Source organism: Atractosteus spatula, chromosome 4 (genome assembly GCF_055471065.1).
Source record: "Atractosteus spatula isolate fAtrSpa1 chromosome 4, fAtrSpa1.hap1, whole genome shotgun sequence".
In the NCBI taxonomy this organism is placed as follows: domain Eukaryota; kingdom Metazoa; phylum Chordata; class Actinopteri; order Semionotiformes; family Lepisosteidae; genus Atractosteus; species Atractosteus spatula.
In genome coordinates, this window is record NC_142709.1 from 33,914,651 (window position 1) to 33,922,726 (window position 8,076).

The following is an 8,076-nucleotide window of genomic DNA, read 5'->3' on the forward strand; positions in this document are numbered from 1 at the left end:
CACAACACAAGCGGTGTGTCTTTTAAATTGAATAACAAAAACAATTTAATAATTTGTGATAATATTTGGGGTCCTTTGTTCAATTTCTGAATTTGGGGGTGCTATGTACATGGAGTTTATATGCTCTTCTCTTATTCACATGGGTTTCCTCCCACAGTTCAAAGACATAGTTTTTTTGTAGTTTTTTTTTTGGGGGGGGGGGGGGGGGGGGAAATTGGCCCTGGTGCAAGTGTGTATGTTTGTGTCTGTGTGTGACCTGTGATGGACTTGCGTCCTGTCCAGGGCATATCCTGCCTTGCACCAGATGCTTGTGGGTATAGACTCCAGCTCCCCCAGGGCCCTGAATTGGATGAAGTGGTTAGAGTATGGATGTTTTCCACCGTTAAAAATAGGAGTATCTGTCCCAGTTGACTTATCTTTTAAAACACTGTCATATACAGACCATATGTGTGTAACAGCAGGCTACATTATGATTGTCTTTTATATATTTTCCATTTTATGCCTTAGAATTACTGCCAGGAATCATCTCATATTTACTAATGGATCATGAATCTTGCAATGTTCTCTTTAAAAACAAATTTCCTTAGTAATGTAAACTATGGCTGATTCATGACTTGTAAAGGGCCTGCTTTAAAAGTAAGTAGTTCTGTTTTTTTTTGTAGTAAGAATTTACTCGTTTCCCTTTATGTTTCCTCTTCAGGGACAATCCAATCCAAGCTTTCAGTAAATGTAGTAAATTATTACGGAAATGCTTATAGTTTCATGTAATTTTCTATTGCATCATGAGAAACCATTTTTTCAACATTGTTTTTATTATAGAATGCTATGGAAACAACAGTTCAACTACCTACTGTATATATGCCCTGTACCTTAACCAGACCTGCTTGAGAAACATATACTGTACAGTATTTAGTTTTCCTGGGCATCTTATTTTTTTCTTATTTCTACTTTATTGTTCTCTCTCTACATTTTCTTTTCTCTGAAAAGTAATGAAGCCACTGCCACACTCATCTCTGCCTTGCAAGTACAACATGATTGATTCTATGCTGAAAAGAAAAGAGGCACAGCGTTTCACTGGCATCACAACCAAAACGTTGTCTCTCTTCTTTACAGCATGGAATCAGTCATTGATTGAGAGAGAACAATAAAGTAGAACTAAGAAAAAAATAAAATGCCCAAGAAAACATGTTTTCTAAATGTTCTAGCCTATACATAGTGATCCAACTACTTAAACTTCAGCATGTTTGATTCTGAGTTGATTGTTTTAAAAAGGGGAGAACACCATCATTAAAACCAGCAAGTTAGTCCACAATATTCTTTCCTTTATCTGGATCTGAGCATTACGGAAGCCAACCCAGTGATTCAGAAACACAAAGCACACAAAAACAGAAACTGTGAACTGGAAACTTCTTTACATAAAGAGCTGTGGCAGTATGGAACAAGCTATCGTCATGTTGTTGAAGTTGATACACTGGCTTTTTTCAAGAACAGGCTGATTCTGGCTGATCATGATTCCCAGACGAATTAGTTACTAAAAGCTCAACAAGCTACTGTACATGGGTAGAATGACCTCCATAGTTCTCTTATGGTAACCTTTCTCTGTGTGAATTTTGTTATTAAGATACCCTAGTGAGCCAACCACGTTCAGACCTGGTGGCACTCAGTCTATCATGCCTTCGTTGCTTGGACAGCGTTGGAGACAGTTTCATCTGTTCACATAATAAACTGTATTAACAAATGTTTGCTAATCTGGCAGTGGCAGTAAAAATGCATAAAAGAGGAAGATCCCACATGATCTGACAAGTATTTATTAGGATACAAGTATTTGTTTTAGGGTGTAAATATTGCAAGCATGGTTGTTATGCTGCTCTCTTACAGCTGATGTCTTCAAATTGATTGAGCTTTGTGATAGCCTGGTGTCCCACGAGCTCGTAGTGTTGCCGTGTGCCAAGCTCTAAATTGCTGTTCTGATTTCTAAATTTCAGATAAAGCACCTCATCTGGAGGCTGACTGTGCTCCAGCATCCCCAGGTGCCATACTGGGGCATTAGTTTGGAAATTATGCACCAGAGGCAAGAGTACCACCTATTGGCCCACCAGCACTACTTACAGCAGCAACCTGTTTTTTCTTAGAGGTCTCTTGTCTTAGTACTGACTGGGCTTAAGCCTGCTGAGTCTCTGAAATCTGATGAGGTCAGACTACAAGGTCTTGATGATGCTGCTAAGTGTGTACACATTGCTCTTGTTTCCTTGAGCAAGTTACTTTATCACTCTTTACCAGTTGGGGAAATGGTGGCATGATTCCTCTCTGTGGGCCCAGTTAGGCCTACTTCTGAACCCCCCACCCTTCCATTATCAGAAAACCATTTATTCCTGGTAAGGGTCACAGCAACCTAGAGCCCATCATGGGACTGTGTAGGCTGCAAGGTTGAGTAAATTCCAAAAACCGACATACCAGTCTCTCCAGAGACTGAATGCGTATTGTGAAAAACTGTTTTTTTCGTTTTTAATAAATGAACAGTACCAACATTAAATTGTTCATTCTTACTTCCTCTGGATTTCTGTTCATTATGAAATAATGACTGGAGACACACTACAGTTTAAAAGTAAAAAAAAGGTTCAGCATGAGGAGGTGATAGAGAAGACAGAACAGGGGAATGCGGAGATAATGTAAAAACAGAGCTGTTTCGGGAAGTTGTGAATTACGAGATTCTGTGGGATGACTAGGACATGAAAACTAAAGGCATGTTGGTGAAGACATTCTCAGTATTATTTTTCCACCATGTCTGCTATATGTGCTTAAAGGTTTAAGATCCACATACAGTAGTTACTTATTTTTAATTCATTCATGAGTCAGTTTAAAACAAAAACATTGCAGGCGACAATACAAAACATACTCTGTCTATAGTATAAACATTTAGTGCTAAATTTGTCATTGTGAGATACAGTAGTAATTATAATAGTGATTATAGTAATAGTAATTATAATTAGTTGTACTGATATACAGCTTTTCAAGTCAAAGAATCTCAAAGCCCTGGATGTACAGGAGGGGGACCCTCTTCATCCTGGGACACAATGGGACACACACACAAACACAATACAAACTGGAATGCTAAAAGATCCTAAAAAGACAAGATTAACACTAGCTTAGTATCCGGCCAGAGTGAGAGACATCAAAGGGAAACAGCTGTGACGAAGTACAGGCTCATTGACCACAGCCTGGCCATAGAAACTGGGCCACACAGGCAAACCTGAGAGGACAGGTTGTACTCCCAATGCCAGCAGGGAGAAACAGTGACAGAAATGTACTTTCTGTTGCACTGTAAGAAATATTCTGGGATTAGTCTAACATTTTTCCTAAAATAACAAATCTAATTCCAGAATTTCTCACTTGCCAGAATCAGAACAGCTCTCAATCCTACTGGGTGAGAGGGGAGGAAACCTGATAGAGCTGCAGTCCAGGATGTGATCTGTCACAACCTCAGAAGCAGAGAGCGAGTCTGTCATGAATGTTTTATGTGATGTATATAAATGTCTCAATGCAAAGATGTATAAATGTTGTGTTAATTGTACCCGCTTTAGCCATACTGTAATTAATCAGTCATGCCAATAAAGTCCTTTGAATATGAATTTGCAAATTTGGGAAAAAGCTCCTTAACACTTTATTCATTGAGGGACATAAGTGACATCTAAAGACTATAAATAACATTTCAATGTAGAATTCAGTGTTGCAAAAGGGTCTTGTATCTAGCATTGCATACTGTTTTTATATCGGGTGCTGGTGTGTTTGCAACATAGCTATTAATGACCTACAAATACACAAACATAATAACACTGACTAAAATTGTAGTAAATGATTAACTACTGTAGTTTTTAGTCTTCAGGAAGTAGCAGCAGGCTAATGGTACAAAAATCCCTTCTGTAAAAACAGAGCATATTATGAAATCCAAGACACAGGAAAGTAAACCAGAACCAACTGAACCAATGATTTTCTTTCTGTTGATTTGTTAATTTCAGAAAGTTTGAAACATAAAGATTCTTCTGCTCAATAAAGGACTTTCAACTTGCAACACTAGAGGCATCGGAGGCATCTGGAAAGGTGCCTGTGCTGGAAAGCGGAATGTGTCACTTTTTTGTGAGAAATCAAATGTTTTCTCAGCATCCAACTGAACTTTAAATTCAAGTGCATATTTCCTGTTAGGTGTGGAATTTAAGGGTCTTTACCAATTCACTTAAAAAAGGAAAATTCCCCTTTAACATTGCCCCCTTTCAGTGATTCACTGGGACTCTTGAGGAAGCTGCCTGAAAGGTCAGTAGTAAATCAATTTCAAACAGAAGCAGAACAGGTTTCTCCATGTAGAAATCGTGACAAATCAAATCACTCACATGAGCTCTGAAGTTGCTGAGCAACTCTGAGAAACTCAATGCAGCAATTCATTTATTTGAGTTATTAAATGAGCCTTTTAGCTTGGTCAAAAAAATTAGAACACTGAAATGCTGTCTGCCAGATTTTCCACCAAATTTTAAACGATGGGTTGGGAAATGTCAGAATGCCCATCACATTTCTCAGGAACGTCTGAGGAACTCCATGCAGAAAAATGGGAACCATCTGCACTGCCAAATTTCTACACTGCAGGTGACAGGCGTGATGATTCCCTGCACAGGAAAGAAATGATGAAGTGGAATGACAACTTTAATGGGAGCAGGAAGTGTACTAATTGCAGCAGAATTCCTTTCCCTGCACAACTCCTGACATTTCTTGACATTTCTGCACTAAAATAAACTCACAGGGTGGAGTCCAGATAGCTTAGTGTCCAAGGGGAAGAGGATGTGTTACAGTATATACTGTATTTATAAAAATGATTCAGTTTTGTTGAGTGGGGTGTTTTCGGTTTTAATATTTTCTTCTTTCAAAGATGTGAAGATTTCCAGTTATTAGCCTGGTTTCCCCTCACATTCATCTCATTTTGTTTCTGTCACATCCACAAAATTCTTCAGCTCGCAAAACACAAAGCACAGTGAATCTCTGATCTTATCTTATAATAAAAGTGCAATAGAAATAATGAAATCAGTGACTTTACTCAATAAATTAAAACAGTGATAGGAAAGATTATGAAGGAGAGGAAGTCTTTGGACCCATCTAGCCCACCTGATTATTAGTAGCCAATTGATCAAAGAATCTCATCTGTTTCATCAGGGAGGACATTATTATCATCATTAACATGGTTGTGTAGTTTGTTTCAGACTCCCATAATTAAGACATGCTTCCTGATGTCATATATAAAAGCACATTCTAACTGAAATGTGCAAGCCTTATGGTATTTCAGTCTTTCAAGGTTGAATGCTGGAAAAGCAATTTATTTTTTCTGCTAAAAAAGCACAAACATTGTACATTTACAACTGCCTACTAAAACTAGATAAGGCTATGGTCACCACCTGCGTCTATAAATCCAGAATTTAACACAAAATGATTGCACCTAAATTATCTGTCCAGATAATTTAACTTTCTAACCAGAAAGGTGCGCATTCCTAGTAAAGATCTCGGATGAGTAAAGTGACTTTTATTAAATAAACACTACTTTTATAAGACCAGGAGTTATTATGACTTTTAATATATATATAGATTTTCATCTGCAGCTGCTCACATTAGAAATGTACTCTTTGTACTGCTTCATAAATTATTAGTAGTATTGGTTGGGATTACATTTAACGTCTTCATGCGAAACGAGCAGCGCTACTTCTGTCCGCGAAGAGAGGGCTTTACGGGAAGCGTAGTACTGAATCAGTTTCGAGGGGGTTAGCGAGATCGATGGCATGTGAAGTCGAGACTGGGTCTGCCGCTGATATTGAATTGGATGTCCTATTTACAAATTAAAGAAACTACTGGGAAAACAAAACTCAAAAACGCCCAACTTCCAGAAATGAAAGGTCGGTGACTGCGCAGCAAAAAAAATAAGCACTTTCAGCTGTGCTCAATGTGATGTCAAGCTATAGGTATCCTAAGAAGACACATTTGGCAACACCGAGCTGCTGAACACAGTCGGAATGCCCACCACATTTCCGTGGACTTCTGAGGAACTCTGTGCAGCAAAACGGGAACACCTTCACTGTGCTAACGCTTTCCACACTGCAGGTGAAAGGTGTGGATTCCCTTCACAGGAAATTTGTTAAAAGGTGGATTCTGTTCCTCGTTATACGCGTTCCGGGAAGATAATTTCCTGCGTAATCCGACATCAGTCTTTATGTACATATATAAATATAATTAAAGGATATTTATTTTATGAGTCGACGTTTTACAGTAGTATTTTTACGTCCGGGTGCCGCAAGAGCACATGACGCAACAGGATATCCCCTACTTTCGTTGATAACTGCTACTGTAGTAGCTCTGTGAGAGATTTCTGCCTTATTAGGGGAGAAGGAGGGCAGTGGAACTGACGCGCAGGCAGCGCCTGCTGGTCACGTTCTCTGTTGCCATGTGACCGCTGTCGTTATGGCAGAAGGATGTTCCTAGAGAAATCCAACCCTGGCTTCCCTGTACCGCCGTCCCAAGCTCTTTGCTTGAAAAAATACCAGTATGCAGTACTGGTCAAATTTCAGATAAAAGAACATGCTCTACCACACCGGTCTCAAACTTGAATTTCCGGTGGCCATAGTATCTATTCAAACCTGCTATCAAGCAACTCAACTATTTTTTTTGTTTGACGTTTTCCCAAGAGCTTTCATAGTTGAATTCTTAACACATTTACTTCACTAAGTGATGAAGTTTAGCTCTGGTGAAGCACAAACCAGAAGACACTATGCCCTCCGAGAGCTGTGCTTCTCAATCACCATTATGAATCATTACAATACACAGGTATTTATTGAAAGGCTGCTTGTGTGAAGATTGCACTAATTAAAACTGAGAACATGAGACATTTCTTTACCCAAAGAACCTTGTGTTTTGAACAAGCTACCCAACTACATTGTAGAAGCTAATAGCCTGGTTTCTTTCAAGAAACAGCTGGATGAAATCCCTGAATTAATTAACTACTAGTTAGCAAACAGTCTAGATGGGCTGAATGGCCTCCTGTTGTTTGTAACATTTCTTGTTCTGTGTTTTGTGCTCTTAAGATGCAGTCAGAAATGGAAAATTATGTAACTCAAAAGGAATGTTAATTCCATCCCTTTTCTAACTCTTTTATCCAATACAGGGTCACAAGGGAGCCAGAGTGTATCCTGGCAGGTAATAGGCACAAGGCAGGATACACCCAGTATGGGATGAATCCTGTCCATCTCAATGTACACACAGACACATACACACTGACACCATGGCCAATTTTCCCAGAAGGCAATTAATCTACCACTATGTCTTTGGATTGTGGGAGAATTGTGGGAGCAAACACAGGGAGAACATACAAACTCCATTCAGGTGGCACCCCAGGAATTCAACCCAGGCCCCCAGCACTGCAAGCAATTAAGCAATGCTAACCACAGGCATTGTCCTGCCCATAACAATTTCTCTGAAGTTTATCATGAACTGTCTTAACCTCAAGACATAGAGATGGTTTGACAATGCAGGGGATTCCACTCATTCTGCACAGCTGTTCTTACTGTGTGACTATGGGCTCTGAGCCCAGGGCATTCTGGAGCCAGTTAGAAAAATATAATTTATTCTGTAGTATTTTTAATTCAGTTGTACATTGAAGAATAAATAGATAATGAGAGGCTATGCTGTAGGAATGATCCCAATTTATTACTTTCTTTTTTGGGAGGGGATTATCTGATGGGAATGACTGGTCACATTTTTACTTTCGCTTTCCTATTCTAGGAATTGAAATCTCTAGCCACAGAGGATCCCCTTGGTGTGAGTTTTTTATACCACACATGTGTCAGAGCAACTTACTGGAAGAATTCAAAAGAGGGATTATGCACAGCTGGTCTTATTCCGGAAAGTCATGTCATCTGCTGATGTCGACCAGAGAAGCCGCCCGCCTCTGGCTTGTGGGCAGGTGGCTGCTGGACGATTCTGACCTCACTCAAGACTGGCAGAGCTTGTTCGTTTATATCTTGTATCACTTCATTTAAGGTTAGAGGGGCA